This window comes from Apodemus sylvaticus, chromosome 6, assembly GCF_947179515.1.
Source record: "Apodemus sylvaticus chromosome 6, mApoSyl1.1, whole genome shotgun sequence".
NCBI lineage: Eukaryota > Metazoa > Chordata > Mammalia > Rodentia > Muridae > Apodemus > Apodemus sylvaticus.
In genome coordinates this window covers 139,200,428-139,220,273 of record NC_067477.1, presented here as the reverse complement: position 1 = coordinate 139,220,273, position 19,846 = coordinate 139,200,428, and the positions used below count along the sequence as shown (strand labels likewise).

Below are 19,846 nucleotides of genomic sequence, written 5' to 3'. Positions count from 1 at the left end.
ATGAGACAAGTCAGACATAACGAGAAGCTCATGTTCATGTCAGATTTTACTACTGCAGTCAACAGAGAAATGAGGAGAAGAAAGAATATGAAAGTGATTAAAGCTGCTTATTAGTAGTGGCACCTATGGAGAAAAAGTTATGGCAATTGCTTTGAATCTTGACCAGATGGCTCTGTGAGTACAAAAATACCCATAATTTACTGAGCACCTAATAAGCTAGCCCTCGCTTTAAACTTAACAACAGCTATTTCCTGTCAGGATTCTATCAACTCTGTTTTCTGGAGGAGTCACAGAGGGAGTGAAACACCCTTACTTAGGATGTAGCTAGTGGGTCATGTGTCTTAGATATCATGGTGTCTGTTGAATTCAGAAGCTATTTCCAAAAGCATACACATTTGGGGAATCTCCACCTACAGTGGTTTTCTTTCTTTTTTTTTTTTTTTTACTTTCTTTTTTTTTTATTTTTTCAATATATTTGTTATTTACATTTCAAATGATTTCCCCTTTCCTGGCTCCCCATTCCCTGAAAGTTTTCTATTGAGACTGCAGTATGTTCTACCCCAAGCTGTGACTAGGGCAATGGCGAGGAACTCTTCCTTTCCTCAAAAAATATTGTTTTATTGTTGTAAAATTGGTAGCAAAAACCTTACCCCATATTACTGCCCACTCCCTTAGTGTTTTGTGTTGCACATGTACTTATATACCAAGAAGAGAACAACTTTACATGCTCATAGAATTATAGTGATATTCTAAAACTATACCCACTCATAATGAAAATCCAATACTCTCAGTTAATTTAAAAGGTAATATCTCCCAGCTTAAATTTTATTTTACAAATGCCATTTAAATCTCAAGACCTTTATTTTGTTTCTTTTTTCTTTTCTTTTTATTGAATATAATCTTAATTTACATTTCCAGTGGTAAAACCTTTCCTGGTTTCCCCCTCCCCGAAAACCCCCAACCCCTCCTCCAACTTCCTGCCTCAAAGTATATGCCCCTCCACTCGACCCATTCCCAACTCCCCCCCCCCTCGATTTCCCTTTGTTGAGGAATCTATTAAGCCTTCAGAGGACCAAGGACCACTCCTCCCACTGATGCCCTACAAGGCATTCCTCTGCCACAATTTTGGCTGGAACCATGTGTACCCCTTGGTTGATGGTTTAGTCCCTGGGAGTCCTGGGTGACTGGCTGGCAGACATCATTGTTCTTCCCATGGAACTCTTCCCAACCAACCTCCAACTCCTCCATTAGGGACTCCATCATGCACAGATCAATGGTTGGCTGGTAACATCTGCCTCTGTATGTGTAAGGCTATGGCAGAGCCCCTCTGGTGACAACCACATGGCATGGACCTTTTTGGTATGCACTTCTTGTCATCCATAATAGTGTCAGTGTTTGGTGAGTGTTTATAGGATGAATCCCCAGGTAGGGCAGTCTCTGCATGACCTTTACTTCAGTCTCTGCTCCACACTTTGTCTCCTTTATTGCTCCTGTGAGTATTTTGTTCCCTTTCTCAAAGGAACCAAAGTATCCTCACTTAAGTCATCCTTCTTTTTGAGCTTCATGTGCTTTGTGAATTGTAACTTGTTTATTTTGAGCTTTTGGGATAACATCCACTTAAGAGTGAGTACACACCATGTGTGTTCTTTTGTGATTGGGTTACCTCCCTCAGGATGACATTTTCTAGTTCCATCCATTTACCTAAGAATTTCATGAATTCATTGTTTTTAATAGCTGAATAGTACTCCATTGTGTGTGTGTGTATATATATATATATATATATATATATATATATATATATATATATATATATATATATATATATATATACCACAGTTTCTGTATTCATTTCTCTGTTGAAGAACATCTGAGTTCTTTCCAGCTTCTGGCTATTATAAATAAGGCAGCTATGAACATAGTGGAGCATGTGTCTTTATTACACGTAGGAGCATCTTCTGGGAAATGCACAGGGGTGGTATAGATGTATCCTCATGTAGTACTATGTCTAATTTTCTGAGGAAACACCAAACAGATTTCCAGAGTGTTTTTACCAGCTTGCAATCCCACCAACAATGGAGAAGTTTTCCTTTTTCCCCACATTATCTCCAGCATCTGCTGTCCCCTGAGTTTTTCACCTTAGCCATTCTGACCCATGTGAAGTGGAATCTCAGTGTTGTTTTGATTTGTATTTCCCTGATCACTAAGGATGCTGAACATTTCTTTAGGAGCTTTAAAGCCATTCGGGTTTCCTCAGCTGAGAATTCCCTGTTTAGCTCTGTACCCCATTTTTAATAGGGTTATTTGACTCTCTGGAAACTAACTTCTTGAGTTCTTTGTATACATTGGATATTAGCCCTCTATCTGATGTAGGATTGGTAAAGATCTTTTCCCAATTTGTTGACTGCCCTTTTCTCCTATTGATCATGTCCTTTGCCTTACAGAAGCTTTGCAGTTTTATGAGGTCCCATTTGTCAATTCTTGTTCTTAGAGCATATGCCATTGATATTCTGTTCATGGACTTTCTCCCTGTGCCCATGTGTTCAAGGTTCTTCCCCCTCTTTCTCCTCTATAAGATTCAGTGTGTCTGGTTTTATGTGTAGGTCTTTGATCCACTAGGACTTGAGCTTTTTATACAAGGAGATAAGAATGGGTCGATTTGCATTTTCTCCACTTGATCCAGCACCATTTGTTTAAAATGCTGTCTTTTTTTCCCACTGGATGTTTTTAGCTCCTTTGTCAAATATCAAGTGACTATACATGTGTGGGTTCTTTTCTGTGTCTTCAATTCTATTCCATTGATCTTCCTCCATGTCTCCATACCAATACAAAACAGTTTTTATCACTATTGCTCTGTAGTAGAGCTTGACTTCAGGGATGGTGATTCCCCCAGGAGATCTTTTGTTGTGAAGAATAGCTTTTGCTATCCTGGGTTTTTTGTTATTCCAGATGAATTTGAAAATTGCTCTTTATAGATCTATGAAGAATTGATTTGGGATTTTGATGATGATTACTTTGAATCTGTAGATGGCTTTCGGCAAGATGGGCATTTTTACTATATTGATCACACCAATCCATGAGCATGGGAGATCTTTCCATCTTCTGATATCTTCGATTTCTCTCTTCAGAGGCTTGAAGTTCTTATCATACAGAACTTTCACTTGCTTCGTTAGGGTCACACCAGGGTATGAAATATTATTTGGAACTATTGTGAAGGGTGTCATTTTCCCCTAATTTCTTTCTCAGCTTGTTTATCCTTTGAGTAGAGGAAGGCTACTGATTTACTTGAGATAATTTTATATCCAGCCACCTTGCTCAAGTTATTTATCAGCTTTACGAGTTCTCTGGTAGAAGTTTTAGGGTTGCTTAAGTATACGATCATATCATCTGCAAATAGTGATATTTTGACTTCTTTCTTTCCAATTTGTATACCTTTGACTTCCTTTTGTTGTCTGATTGTTCTGGCTAAGACTTCAAGTCCTATATTGAATAAATAGGAAAAGAGTGGGCAGCCTTGTCTGGTCCCCCGGTAGTGGGATTGCTTCAAGTTTCTCTCCATTTAATTTCATGTTGGCCACCAGTTTGCAGTATATTGCTTTCACTATGTTTAGGTATGGGCCTTGGATTATAAATCTCTCAAAGACTTTTATCTTGAAGGGATAGTGGAATTTGTCAAAAGCCTTTTAAGCATCTAAAGAAATTACCATGTGTTTTTTTTTTCCTTTAGTTTGTTTATGTAGTGGATTACATTGATGGATTTTAGTATATTGAACTATCCCTGCATCCCTGGGATGAAGTCTATCTGATTGTGTTGAATTATAGTTTTGATGCATTCTTGGATTTGGTTGGCAAGAATTTTCTTGAGTATTTTTTGCATCAATGTTCATGAGGGAGATTGGTCTGAAGTTCTCCTTCCTTGTTTGGTCTTTGTGTGGTTTAGGTATTAGCGTTTTTGTGACTTCAGAGAATGGGTTTGGTAGTGTTCCTTGAATTTCTATTTCATGGAATAGTTTGAAGAGTATTGATATTAGCTCTTCTTTGAAGATCTGATAGAATTCCCCACTAAACCCATTGGTCCTGGACTTTTTTTTTTTTTTTTTTTTTTTTTTTTTTTTTTTTTTTTTTGGATGGGAGACTATTAACAACTGCTTCTATTTCCTCAGGACTTATGGGACTATTTAGATGGTTTGTCTGATCCTGTATTAATGTTGGCAACTGGTATGTATCTACAAAGTTTTCCATTTCATCCACATTTTCAAACTTTGTTGAGTATAAGCTCTTGTAGTAGTATCTCATGATTTTTTTTGAATTTCCACAGTTTCTGTTGTTATGTCTCCCTTTTCATTTCTGATTTTATTAATTTGGGTAATGTCTCTGGTTCTTCTGGTTAGTCTGGCTAAGAGTTTATCTATATGTTGATTTTTTTTAAAGAACCAGTTCCTGGTTTTGTATAGTTCTTATTGTTTCTATTTGGTTGATTTCAGCCCTAAGCTTGATTATTTCCTGCCCTCTACTTCTCTTGAGTGAATTTGCTTCTTTGTGTTATAGAGCTTTCAAGTGCACTGTCAAGTTGTTAGTGTAAGTTCTCTCCATTTTCTTTTTGGAGGCACTCTGAGCTATGAGTTTTCCTCTTAGCACTGCTTTCATTGTGCACCATAAGTTTTGGTATGATATGTCTTCATTTTCATTAAATTCTAAAAGGTCTTTAATATCTTCTTTACTTCTTCCTTGACCAAGCTATTGTTGAGAAGAGCATTGTTCAAAGTCCATGTTCCATTGTTTTAGTTTGTGCTTAAGATCAGCCTTAGGCCTTGGTAATCTGATAAGTTTCATGGAATAATTTCAATATTTCTGAATCTGTTGAGGCCCATTTTGTGATCAATTATATGGTCAGTTTTGGAGGAAAGTACCATGAAGTGCTGAGGAGAAGGTATATTCTTTTGCTTTAAGGTAGAATGTTCTATAAATATCTGTTAGATCCATTTGGTCCATAACTTCAGTTAGTTTCACTGTGTCTCTGTTTAGTTTCTGTTTCCATGATTTATCCATTGCTTATAGTGGGTTTTTAAAGTCCCCCACTATTATTGTGTGGTGTGCAATGTGTGCTTTGAGCTTTAGTAAAGTTTCTTTTATGAATGTGGGTGCCTTTGAGTTGGGAGCATAGATGTTCAGAACTGAGAGTTCATCTTGGTAGACTTTTCCTTTGATCAGTATGAAGTGTCCTTCCTTATCTCTTTTGACAACTTTTGATTGAAAGTCAATTTTATCTGATATAAGAATTGCCACTCCAGCTTGTTTCTTGGTGACCATTTTCTTAGAAAATTGTTTTCCAAACTTTGACTCTGATATAGTGAGTGCCTTTGTCACTGAGGTGGGTTTCTTGTATGAAGCAAAACGTTGGGTCCTATTTATATATACAGACTGTTAGTCTGTGTCTTTTTATCCCATTGTTATTAAGGGATATTAAGTAAAAGTTATTGTTGCTTACTGTTAATCTTCTTGGTTAAAGGTAAAATTCTATTTGTGTAACTATCTTCTATTGAATTTGTTGAAAGATTACTTTATTGCTTTTTCTACAGTGTGATTTCCTGCCTTGTGTTGGCATTTTCCACCCATTATCCTTTGTAGAACTGGATTTGTGGAAATATATTGTGTTAATTTGCTTTTGTCATGGAATGTCTTATTTTCTCCATCTATGGTAATTGAAAGTTTTGCTGGGTATAGTAGTCTGTGCTGAAATTTACGTTCCCTTAGTGTCTGTATGGTAGCTGTCAGGATCTTCTAGCTTTCATCGTTTCTGGTGAGAATTCTGGAGTAATTCTGATATGTCTGCCTTTATTTGTTACATGACCTTTTTCCCTTACTGCTTTTAATATTCTTTCTTTGTTTAGTGCATTTGGTGTTTTGTTATTATGTGACAGGAGGAATTTCTATTCTGGTCAAGTCTGTTTGGAGTTCTGTAGACTTCTTATATGTTCATGGGCATTTCCTTCTTTAGGTTAGGAGGTTTTCTTCTATAATTTTGTTGAAGATATTTACTTGTCCTTTAAGATGTAAATCCTCATTCTCTTCTATAGCTATAATCCTTAGGTTTGGTCTTCTCATTGCTTCCTGTATTTCCTGGATGTTTAGGGTTACAAGCTTTTTGCATTTTGCATTTTATCTGACTGTCGAGTCAATGTTTTCTATGGAATCTTCAGCACCTGAGATTCTTTCTTCTTTCTCTTGTATTCTGTTGTTGATACTTGCATCTATGACTCCTGCATTCTTTCCAAGGTTTTCTGTCTCCAGAGATGTCTCACTTTGTGGTTTCTTTATTGTTTCCACTTCCATTTTTAGATCCTAGATAGTTTTGTTCAGTTCCTTCACTTGGTTGTTTCTTCCTGAAATTCTTTAAGGGATTTTTGTGTTTCCTCTTTAAGGACTTCTACCTGTTGACCCATGTTCTCCTGTATTTCTTTTTTTTTTCTTTGTTTTATTTTATTTTATTTGCTATATTTTTATTTACATTTCAAATGATTTCCCCTTTCCTGTCTCCCCGCTCCCTGAAAGTCCCATAAGCTCTCTTCCCAAAAGTATTGCCCTGTACTGCAGCACTGAGACTTTCCAGAACCAGGGGCCACTCCTGTTCTTTTTGGACATCATTTCACATGTGGATTATGTCTTGGGTATTCCAAGTTTCTAGACTAATATCTGCTTATCAGTAAGTGCATACCATGATTGATATTTTGAGACTGGGTTACCTCACTTAGTATGATGTTCTCCAGCTCCATGCATTTGTCTAAGAATCTCATGAATTCATTGTTTCTAATGGCTGAATAGTACTCCATTGTGTATATATACCACATTTTTTGTATCCATTCCTCCGTTGAGGGACACCTGGGTTCTTTCCAGCTTCTGGCTATTATAAATAGGGCTGCTATGAACATAGTAGAGCATGTATCCTTATTACATACTGGGGAGTCCTCTGGGTATATGCCCAGGAGTGGTATAGCAGGGTCCTCCAGAAGTGACATGCCCAGTTTTCTGAGGAACCTCCAGACTGATTCCAGAGTGGTTGTACCAATTTACAACCCCACCAGCAGTGGAGGAGTGTTCCTGTTTCTCCACATCCTCACCAGCACCTGTTTTCTCCTAAGTTTTTAACCTTAGCCATTCTGACTGCTGTGAGGTGAAATCTCAGGGTTGTTTTGATTTGCATTTCCCTAATGATTAATGATGTTGAACATTTTTTAAGATGCTTCTCAGCCATCCAAAGTTCTTCAGGTGAAAATTCTTTGTTTAGCTCTGTACCCCATTTTTAATAGGGTTATTTGGTTTTCTGGGGTCTAACTTCCAGAGTTCTTTGTATATATTTTATATTAGCCCTCTGTCAGATGTAGGGTTGATGAAGATCTTTTCCCAATTTGTTGGTTGCTGATTTGTCCTTTGCCTTACAGAAACTTTGTAATTTTTATGAGGTCCCATTTGTCAATTCTTGATCTTAGAGCTTATGCTATTGGTGTTCTGTTCAGGAACTTTTCCCCTGTGCCCATGTCCTCAAGGGTCTTTCCCAGTTTCTTTTCTATTAGTTTCAGTGTGTCTGGTTTTATGTGGAGGTCCTTGATCCACTTGGAGTTGAGCTTAGTACAAGGAGATAAGGATGAATCAATTCACATTCTTCTGCATGCTGACCTCCAGTTGAACCAGCACCATTTGTTGAAAAGGCTATCTTTTTTCCCCTGGTTGTTTTCAGCTCCTTTGTCAAAGATCAAGTGGCCATAGGTATGTGGTTCATTTCTGGATCTTTAATCCTATTCCATTGATCTGCCTGCCTGCCACTGTACCATTACCATGCAGTTTTTAACACTACTGCTCTGTAGTACTGCTTGAGGTCCCGGACACTGATTCTCCCAGAATTTCTTTTGTTGTTGAGAATAGTTTTAGCTATCCTGGGTTTTTTTTTGTTGTTGTTATTTCTTTATATATAAATATATATATATATATAAATATAAAATTTATTTATGTCCTTCTTGAAGTCTTCCATCAACATCATGAGATGTGATTTTAAAACCAGCTCTTGCTTTTCTGATGTGATAGAGTATCCAGGATTTGCTGTTGTGGTAAAACTGGGTTCTTATGTTGCCATGTTGCCTTGGTTACTGTTGGTAATGATCTTGCATTTGCCTTTGGCCATCTAGTTATCTCTGGTGTTAGCTGGTCTTACTGTCTCTGACTGACTTCTCTGTCCTACAGGCCTGTGTTTCTGTACTTCTGGGACTCCCTTTTCCTCAAATGCCTTGCATACATCTAGTTCTTCTGGAAGTATCAGGAGATGAGGTCTTCCCTGTGGCAGACTTGGCAAGAGTTGAATGTCCTGCAGGCTGCTGGTTCTCAAATGTCCTACATGCTATTTGTCGAATGCTCTGTGCGGTGCTGGTTCTTGAATGCCCTGCTTCTGCAAATGCACTGCTTCTGAGAATGCCCTGCTGCAAATGCCCTGCTACTGCCAGTTCTCTAGAAAGTATCGGGAAATGGGGTGTTCCCCATGGCAGAAGTGGCATGGGTCTACCACATAGAAAGGAATGGGGCAGGCAGTGGTGGGGGAGGTGGGAGGGGTAGAAGGGATGGAAGGGGAGTGGTAATCTGGAGGGATGGTGGGTTTTGGTGGTGGCTGGGTACTGAGTCCCAGCCAGTGACTCTGGGCCCTCATAGGTGTGGGGGTGGTTCTTACCGAATGCCCTGTTGCTGCAGAGTCTCTATAAAGTATCAGGAAATGGGGTGTTCCCCGTGGCAGAAGTGGCACAAGTCTACCACATTATTATTATTTTGTTTCTTATGGAATGAAGACCAACAGGAAAGATTGTGAAGTTATATCAGTAATTATATTTTAATATCTTTGACAAATAATAACTGCAATTTTTAAGATATTGTTGCACTAGAATTATGATTGCTTTTAACGCTAGAAAAAAAAAGTGTCTCCTCATGCAGCAATGAGAACACACTTAGTGGGCTTAGGTGAGCAACTCTGAGTTACATGTTCATGACCTAATGTTCTTGCTGGCCACACCATTGAACAAACAAACAAACAAAAAAACCCAGAACATTTGACGGAAAATATGTGTTTTTAAAAATGTATTTTCTTGATGTTATTATTCTGTATTTTTATTAATGTAATGAAAACTAACTATTGGCAGTATTAATTACTACTTCCTCTAATATAGGTTACCATGTGATTCTTCTGACTATAAAAGACACGTAAGCTAAGATGGATTAGTCTGTAAAGTGCTTATACATGAGGATCTTCTGGATATCTGGCATTCATGCCAAAATCCGGGTGTGGCAGTGGAGTTCTCTAATCATAGCACTGGTAGGGCAGAGACTACATGCATTTCTGGCCAGATTAACCAAACTCCAGTTTATATAAGAAGTCCTCTCTCAAAATACAAGGAGGAGAGTGAGAACAATACCTCAGATAGACCTCTGGCTTCCACATGCATGCATGAACATCCATATACAAACATGCATGTATACACAAAAGGTGCACACACAAACATGCACATATACAAAGCACAACTCATACTTTACAAATAATACTTTTAAAACTGTGTCAGATCTTCTCTGGTGTTAGAAGTATTTGCAAGAGACACACAAAAAATGGGAATATAAAGCCTGAGAGTGGATGAAAATTCTAAATGTTCACTTAATGGGTCTATGAACTCCATTCTGTGTCCAGCCTCTATCCATGGGCAAAAGTGACTTAAAATCAAATGTAGAAGATCTTTGGAGCATGTAGCTGCATCCATTTTCATCCACCTACACTCTCTCCACATAGTAATTCCCAGAAAGTTGATGCCCAACTCATTGCCACTGCCGAATAAAATTCAGAATACAGCAGTCAATTTCTGACCTCTTTCCAAGAGAGATTAGCAGGATGAATTGAAAGGAAATCTAGCTTTGCTTTATCTGACAGGAAATGATCCAAGAGAAGAAACGCTGTTGGCTTCTTCAACATCACATGATGTTTTAGTTAGGTATACAAGGTTCCAATGCTTTAAATCTCTTTGTTTTTGTAAAAAAAAAAAAACCTAAAAAACAAATAATAATAATTAATTACTTAGTTAGTTAATTAATTTATTTATTAACTACAAATTGCCCTTCTAGGATTTCTGGGGAAAGTGGTATGGGAAATATTTAGCATTCTCCTGGCTGTTTAATTCTCAATAGGCATTGTTCTGCTCCAAACATTTCCACTGCTCCTCTCCCCCATCTCTTAGCCAACATAAACTGCTGAACCAAGAACTTATCTCAGTTGAAATATTTTCTGACAAAACAAAATGCTGACCAGTTCCTTAAATTTAGTTTGCCATCCTCCATTAGTAACTTCTTATTAATTCTATCATTAGAGAATGTACGTTTTACAAAGTCAGTAACTTTAAGTACACAGTTCATTAATTCCTAGAAGAAAATCAAAAGTCTTATTTATGTTGTATGTATTGATAGCAGCTGAGACCTAAGCTCTATTACAAAGAGCAATTCATGTCAATTATATAAAAACAAGATCCTGTTGCTTCATGGACGTGATCCATACATTTCTCTGTTATTCATGTTTTATCTTTTTCTATAATGAAAATATCAGTTTCTTTTCAAAATTAACATCCTTCCTTGTACTTTTTATGTATACTGCAATTTTAAAAGATGCTTCAGCAAATTCTACTACCTTGATCAAGGCTTGGTGGAGTCTCTGACACCAGCTGTGTGGCAAACATTGGGTCAACTCAATGATCTTAGAAAATTAATTCTCACCATCTTTATAAGAAGGTGGAAGGACTTGATGTTGTGGAGAATATTTCAATTTATAGCCTTTCTGATAATGAGTTAAGGCTCTAAAACTGTACTATTCCCAGGAGCAGTCACGTTTACTGGGAATCCACTTGATTTAACATGATAATTATTATGTCTATGTTCTGGAATACAACACTGAGAATCTGAAATATAATTTCCCTACATTCATGTAGACATGAGTCTCTATAAACTAAAGCAAGCCATTTGAGTGTAGAATATACTCTGTCTTATTCACATTTTGAGGTCAGAAATAATTCTCTCTCTCTCTCTCTCTCTCTCTCTCTCTGTCATACACACCACATATACCATTCTAGAAGATAAATTTCTTTCTTTACATTTGCAGCATTTAGCAAAATGTTTAAGCTGTAGCTTAGTTTTCTATATTTTGGGCTTAAACTGGAAGAATAGGATTAGATAAGTGACTACCTCTGATTAATGTTATTTATTCTTTTTAATGTTATTAATCAAATGTTATTAATCAAATGTTATTAATATAAACAACCAATGAAATAATTCTTCTCTCACTTCTGTTTTGTCTCTTTTTGGTGTTATTTGGCTAGCTAATGCTTATTGTCAAGTAAACAGTACTTTATTAAAGTCGGCAGCATGTGCATGAGTTTCAACACTGAGGAGACTATCTCAATGCCTTTGGGCCCTGGTGTCAGAGGGCCTGAAAGCATGAGCGCAAGTAGAAGAAATCAGAGATTTTAATCTCAGAATGTTTCGGTGTGCCAGTCAATGGGAATGACTTAATAGGAGGGGAGGCTCCAGGATAAAAGGATTCCAGTTATATTCACAGACACTTTACTCTTAGTTTCATGGATCCCTATGGACAATTAGCATGAATAAAATACAGAAAGTGTGAAAATAAAAATATATGGAGAAACATAGGCATCTCCTGCCTTATGCCAATGTTGTTCAAACACTCTAGGTAAAATATGTAGTTATCCATGACTTTCCTTTTTAGTATTATAGTATAAATGACTCTATTCCAAATTTAAGCATCACAAATAAGTAAACATTCATCATTGGATGGGGCATAGTATAAATCTGGGCTCTTCTGAGCCTGTCACAAATGGTAACCCCTATCAATAGGACAGTGAGGACCGTTTTGATGTTCTTTTAATTAATATTGAATTTTTGTGTCAGTTTAATACAGGCATGGAGACACAGTTATGTCTGAGTGCATTAAGGCATACCATTCACAGATTTTGACAGACAGAAGGAGTAATTTTAGTGGTAGGAGTTAATTTTTACTGGTATTATTCCATGAAAAGGTTGGTGATTGTATCTAATTGTTGCCTTCATACTAGCTCAATGAAAAAATAAGGTTTATGTACCAAGCTGTGGGAAACTTTTGATTATCATGGCCTCTCCAAAAATATATTATTAAACTCACTTTTTTTCATAATCAGTTTTTGATCCTGAATTTGCCTTTGTATCCATCTTTCTTTTTCTCCTGCTTTCACGCTTTCAATATTCCTACATGACATATTAAAACAGATATAGAAGGGTAGGGGAATTGATAACTTCCTATCAGCTACCCAAGAAAGAAATACTTTGAAAACTTATTTTAAAAAAATTCAGCATTAACCATCTTATTATTACATATAAATAGATCACACCCATTAATGCAGACAGAAATCTGTTTATGTTTTATGAAGTTGCATAATGTCTACTCTGCAAATGTTCTGTTTCTTGGGAACTATGGCCAATCAGTCATGCTGATTTAGTAAGCATTACTTTCCTCATGTGGAGCAGGCCTTTGAAAGGGTCCATTTCCAGAAACCTTTTCATGAATGCTTGCTCTACACTGCAGTATGTGCACTTGACTACATGAAACATGGCAGGAAGACACCTTAAGACATAATTTTTTATTATCAGGTTACCTTGCTCTTTATAATACATCTTCATTTTTATTTAATTTAACTAAAATATAGTACCTACATTGTATTGTATTTAAATTTATTCTTAAACCTCTGCCATCTTCAGGATGATACTCTTGCCCAAAATTTTACCCGTGTAATAGTGGCTTGGTATCTGTCATTTTACTACATATTAAGGTAAATAGGCTCTCATTCTTCTGTCTCTCTGTCTCTCTGTCTCTCTGTCTTTCTCTCTCCTCTCTCTCTCTCTCTCTCTCTCTCTCTCTCTCTCCCTCTCTCTCTCTCTCTTTATCTCTCTCTCCCTCTCTCTCTGTGTGTGTTTGTGTGTGTGTCTGTGTGTCTGTGTGTCTGTCTGTGTGTGTCTATATGTATATGTGCATATGTGCCTCAAATGGCAGGGTTTTCTTGAAGTTCGAGAGTTAATGCAAATTTTCTAACACCTCATCCCAGTGGCCAAATGAAGTTAAGTGAAGAGTGGAATATGAGTACATGAATTTCACTACAAAATAAAGGTTTTTTTTTAATATACATATAGACAATCCCATCATACATGTTAAAAGACTGATTTCTCATCTCATTGCTAGTCACTGAGTTGTAGGAAGCCTCAAGGGATAGCTAGTTCACTTTCTGTTTTCTGGACATATCTACATTGAATAATTCAGTAGAATTATTATCTGGAAGATATTATCTCCTGATTTTGTATCTGTCTGCTTTGCATCCTGGTCTATAGACCATAAAAAGAGGATGCTGAGTGTGGAGATATACCCTGAAATCCTAGCACTGAAGAGACACGGAAGCTGCCTGACTTTGAGGTGAGCCTGTGCTATACAATGAATTTCATCCAGCTACACAACAAGACCCCATCTCTAAAACAACCAAACTAAATAAATAAGTAATGAGTTGTGTCAACTGGGGAGTGTTGTGGTATTTTGGTATTTTGTTGTTTGTTTGTTCATTTGTTTGTTTTTCTTCTTGGTGAAAAAGAATATGTTCAGTTCCTGGTCCATTGCTAGCAAAGCCCATTTGTCTCATATGAGCTACTTGCATGACTTGAAGGCCCCATTTGATCAAGCAGACCTTGTGTGTCAGGATTTTCTAGAGTCTCAGAACTTATGGAATGTCTTTATATATTATAGAAAATTATTGTCATGACTTACAGTATGCAGTCCAACTAACCCAACAATGGGAAGCTATGAATGGGAGGTTCAATAATCAAGTAGTTATTCAGTCCCATGAGGGTAGGTGTTTCAGCCAATCCTCTGTATAAGATGGAATCCTGGAGAAGTAGGTTCTAACAGATGTGCTGGCAACTTCAGAGTAAATAAGTAAAGAATGAAACTTCCCTCTTTCCATTGTCATTATGTAGGTCTCCAGCAGAAGGTATTGCCCAGATTAAAGGTGTATATCACCACACCTGTATTTGACTTTGAATTCTGCTTTCCTCTGTTTCCTGGGATTAAAGACATATGCAATTTTGCCTGGGCCTAAGCTTTTCAAGCCACTATGCCTCAAGATCTGGATCAAAAGTGTACATCATCCTGTATCAAAATCCACATCAAAAGCCTGTGTCTTCCAGCCTCAGACTCTGGATCACAGATGTGCCCTCCACTTCCAGGTTGTAGTTCATTCCAGAGGTAGTCAAGTTGACAACCAGGAAATAGTCATAACACTTTTAAACCAGTTCCTTCTTCTCACTGGTTACAAAGAGAAGTTGTTTCTCCTCAAAAAAAATTTTTTTTTCTATTTAGGACAGTTGATGCTTCATTATAATTCTGTCTTCATACCCAACAGTACAGAGCACAGCCATAAATATAAGGCTTATTGTCTCAGAAATAAAAAGTGAAAGGATTGAAACCCTGAAGGCAACCAGAGTTTCATCTTCTCCATTTTTTTTTAATCTTGAAATGATGACCTGCCATGGTCTTTCTGGTTCACATTTACTCCTGTAAATATATCACCTGTCCAGCCATTCTGGGAAAGGGAGACACTGCCTGGAGGCATCATGAACTCACATTAACTTTATACTAAAGCATATTATGTAAGTACACAGAGGCAGTACTCTTTTCCATTCATCTTCTTTCACAAGTGCATCTTTCTAAATTAAAAATGTTACCTGAGCACATGATCAAAATTAAAGTATTCTGTCAAAATTGCAAAGGCATTTGATTCTTCATGATTTTTAGTGGAAGCCTGCCTCTTTCATAACAGGACATTTAGGGGTATATAGGTTATATAGGTACCAAAGGTACCCTCTTAATTATGACCAACAAGACTTTTTCACTACATCTTGATGAATCCCATTTTAAAGCTGGTAGCATTGCCTAACTTCACATTTTGACAGTTAAGGAAAATGAAACACTACAAAATACAAACACTTCAGAACTATACCCATAGCATACATCTTAACAAATATAAAATTGAATTGATAGGAGATGGCGTATATTTTAAAATTATATTAGTGTTCAAAAGACACCAGCCACCAAGCCTGAAGCCTTAGTTTGATCCTTGTGACTCATGCACATAATGATTCTCTGAGATCAGCACATACTCCATGGCATGAGTGCCTAAACACATCGATGCACGTATACATACAAAATAATACCATTGCTCTGTTGAAGCAGAAAGCAAAACAGAATTAAATCCGGTTCCTGTTCTTAGACACATCTTTATAACCACTCCATAACAAAAGTTGAAAGTTTATCAGTTTTAGCCTGCTTTTCAGTAGTTGACAATTAGCATGTGTTAATCTTCTCTAAGATTAGCATTTTAAAGAGAGTGTGCCAATTCACAGTCCACAGTGGTATCTTTATCCAAAAAAAAAAAAAATTCAGATAAAATAAACAGTTATGGCTGTGTTTGGTCTTTCATTATCAAGTAAAATTTAACCTTCTATCTTAAGAAAATATGTTTCCAGGGAACAGAAATAATAACAACATTAGTTCCTCATAACTAATGAACATCAAAAACTCAATGCTCATTTCTCATTTCAAACTAAGCAATCTTCAAAAAGAATTAAGCTTTCAATTTTTATTCATTTATCATAAGAGAAACAATTTATAAAAAAATGGCCTATTATATATCATGAGCAATAAAAATGATTGTCTTTCCATTTTTATTTGTCTTGATCTGGTTTGGTTTTGTTAGTGAATTGATCCAACTAGATTTTTAATTTACATGTACTTATCCATTCCTGGCATACTTACAAACTGCTGATCCAATCAGGAGAAAAACCTGTTTCTATCTGTACAAATCTTTTCCCCTTGCTTCATTTGAGGCTTGGAAATTTTAAGTGTTTATTTATGGTATAATTAACAGAGGCTTTTCCCTTATTAGATACTTCATATCAGTGAATGTCAGGAGGTTTAATAGAAAATTAAATAAAGCAAACTTTGCATTAAGTCTATGGAAATATTTCAAGATAGCATAAATATATTTCCATCTATACATACATATATACATATATACACATATGTATATGCCTATGTTTATTAACATGTAAAATACACATTTATATCTAATTCAAGACAACTATAACATTTTAAAAAGCAAGCATGACCTGAGTTGCAATTTCTCACTCAGTTGAGTATAGACCACATTATTTTCATCCTAATATTGATAGCTATAGCTTACCAATTGATCCCTGACTACGAGCCTAACTTGTTGAATTTCTATTCCAACACTAATTATGATGTTCAATTGCTAGCTGAGAATATTACATTCAGAACAGTACATTCCTCGAAATTTATTTTCTCCCTGTTAATTAAGGTGACTATTTTATTTTTGCATACCTCATCATTCTTCAGTATTCTGGGAAAAACATGATTTGTATGTTTGGATGCACCAACTTGCAAAAATACAGAAAATAAGTTGCATTTTAAGTATGTCAGCTTTATTTAAGGTAGTGTAGTACAAGAGCTTATATGTCTAGCTTAACAGATGATCTATAGAAGGTCATTGGTCATGTATATACATGCAAGACACTGGCAAGTTTCTGAGAAAATATGAAGTACACAAAGGTCATGTCTGACTTTTGTGACCCAGGTGGAAGCAGACATTTCAAATGAAGTGCAAATTAGCCTCCTCTCTGACAGCCACAGCCCACGGACTAACTGTATTTTAAGGTGCTCTGCCCATCCACCTAGCTCCTGAGAGGAAACAAGGTACACTAACATAGATAATATAATTCAAGCAGCCAGGTAGAAGAATTCTTCATGCACAAAAGTAAGTGCTCTCTGGTCAGCAACTCACATTTTATATTTCTCCAGAGCACACCCTTTATTGGTTGGTGGTGTATAAAATTGATAGCTGTGAAAAAATATAATTAATAAAATACTGAGTCAACTGGGAAATTTCTTTGAAATGGGGTTCTTGGATTTTACTCTAGAGACACAAAGGGGATAACAGCTGGGCGCTGAGAACTGCACCATTGTTGGTGGTCTTCATTCCCACGTTATACCTCAAGGACCAGCAGCCACCCCTCTGGGTCTTCAGGACTGTCCCCTTCTCATCTCTGATTGACTTTCATGATGTAAAGTTAGAATGGAACTATCTCCCTGAACACTGTGGTTTATATAAGTTCACCTCAAAGTCCAAGCAGCATTCTCTGAATGAATACTCAGAATATCTTTATTTTAAACTTCCTTTTGGGTACTCGTAATAAGCTTATCAATTCAATGTTAAAAACTCATACCAGATAGCAAATCGTCCTTATGTTTCATTTCAATTTCTTATTTTTTATTTCATTGCTATAGATTTGTTTTATATGGAAAGAAATATGTATCAAGTGTTAATTTTATGACACTTTAAATTTTTACTTTTTTTCTCTTATTGAAAATGGATTTTTCTTTCCCACCTAATATATCCTGATTAAAGTTCTCCTTCACTCTACTCCTCCCACTTCTTCCATATTCACCTCTTTTCTATCGTTCATTAGAAAACAAATAGGCTTATATGGGATAGTAATATAATAAAATAAGGGAAAACAAAAACTAATGCATCTGAATTGGACAAAACAAACAGAAGGAAAAGAGCCCAAGAAAGGGCACAAGAAACAAAATTCCAATTGTTTGCACACTCAGGAATCCCATAAAAACATTAAACTGGAAGCTAAAATATATGTGCAAAGCACCAAGAGGGAATAAAAGCCAGAAGAACACCAAATTGTGTGTGTGTGTGTGTGGGGGGGTGTTTGTGTGTGTGTGTGTATGTATATACACATACATATATACATATATATATACATATACATATACATATAAAAGATAAATAAAATTTAAAGGAAGAAGAGTAAGAGGAGAAGCCACACACAACATTATGAGATACAGTATCTCCAAGGATGCTCGTGAGTTCATCTTCTGTTGGCTGCCTACTGACAGGCATGAAGAACTGTTTGTGTCCCCAGTCATACTCCCTTGGACTACACTGAAGTTTTATTTCCAAGTGCATGTGGAGGTAGAGATGGAAGCATATTTCTACTTCTCCTTTCAGCTCTGAGATTTTTTTCAGGCCTGACAAATACCTGTATACACCCTGCGAATGCTTCCTTAGTCTCTGTGAGTGAATTGATATCATTGATTTAGAAAGCCTTGTTTTCTTGGTGTCCTCCCTCACCTCAGGCTCAAACACTCTTTCTGCCTGAAAGAGGTTTTGATGAGTCATTTTTCTGAGTTAGAGTCAGGAAGGAAGCTAGAAGTCAAGGAGTGAAAGTCCTTAGGGAAATATGGAACACAATTGAAGTCAAACTTGAAGAAGAATTAAAGAAATTGCAATTGAATAGCACATTACATCACAGTACACAATACAAGCAATCCAGAAAGTACAGCTGGCTTCTATTCCTCCTAGGAATACCTTGTGCAGGTAACTGGAGGAGGCTGGCAGGAACTCTGCTCCTCTAATTGGGGAGACTGCTGAACAAGTTTCCTCCAGGAACAGACATATGGTCTGAGAAATCTCATTAAACTCAGGCTTGTATCCTTCCTTTAGCGTAACAAATAGTCTCTAGAGACATGGCATTTTACCATGGCTAAAATGACTTTTGGTTGCTTCTAACAAAACTGAGGCTGTTACACAATGCCAATCAGACCAACAAAAGGAGCTTCACTTTTTAAAAAATCATACAACCTAAGAATCACCCATAAAATTCACCTTACTTTTGAGAACAAGGAACTTGCTCTAAGAGGATCATCTTGTAGAGCTATGTTATAAAATTTAAACCAACTTTTCTTCAATGTCATCCTTGAGATACTGGCCTGTGTTTCTATTAATAATATGTAAATGTTATGCAAATAGAACATGCTGTGTGCCTCATCTGTCTCAGCTAGTGGTTGCAAGATGACAAAAGTATAGAAAGAGCTGCTTTAGTCTAGAAGGTCTTTGGAAGGAGGAAATCTCACTCAGCAGCAGTCTTGGATAATGAACCTGGGCATCTCCATCATGCAGAAGGAGCCAGGTGAACGTGGGGGATCGACAGCTTCACAGAAAGCAGACATTTTGAGCCTCACTTTCAAAATCAAAGCTGAAGGGAACTGTGAGTCCACAAGAGATAGACAGTGTGATGAATAAAGCTGTCAAGAGAATGCAGAGTAAGGTGTGGATTTGGGTGGTGTCAGATAGCAACCCTCCACATCCCTCCAGAGTGGCTGCTCCTTCTGCTGAAGAGAGGGTGGGGAGCACTGACAGATGAAAGGAAGCTCTGAAGACAGGTGGAGCAAATCACAGAAGACAGCTGGGAAACAACCATTCATTATTTTCTATGTTGCTGGAAAGTGCTGTCTCATTGTCCCTTAGAAACCAAGCACAATTCTCCTTTGCAAAGGCATCTCACAGATCTGCAGTGGGCTTCTTGAGTTTAAATTCCAGTTCTTTGCATTAGGTGCACTGATTTATTCACTTATTTTTTATTTTGTGCATTTCACAACCTAAATTGCTTATTTTAACTCTTCATCCATAAAATGAGAATGGTAATTTTTACACAAACTTTAATGTTATGTGCATCAGACGAGATAAGTACTAAAAATGTGTAGCCTATTGATGACCACAGCGGAAGTCCTAAAGAAACATTAAGTGGTTGGCTTAGTTCTGAGAGTAAGGATTTAGTTACATAGGCCATCGGTGTCTCAGAGGATTTAGAAGCAAAGGAG

The 19,846-nt window shown here is 36.8% G+C and overlaps 1 protein-coding gene across 27 annotated transcripts in view; it reads left to right on the top strand.

Moving 5' to 3' along the window:
- Nrxn1 (neurexin 1) overlaps positions 1-19,846 on the top strand; it is a 1,158,653-nt gene that overhangs the window by 315,712 nt on the left and 823,095 nt on the right. The gene's annotated exons all lie outside the window — the stretch shown is intronic.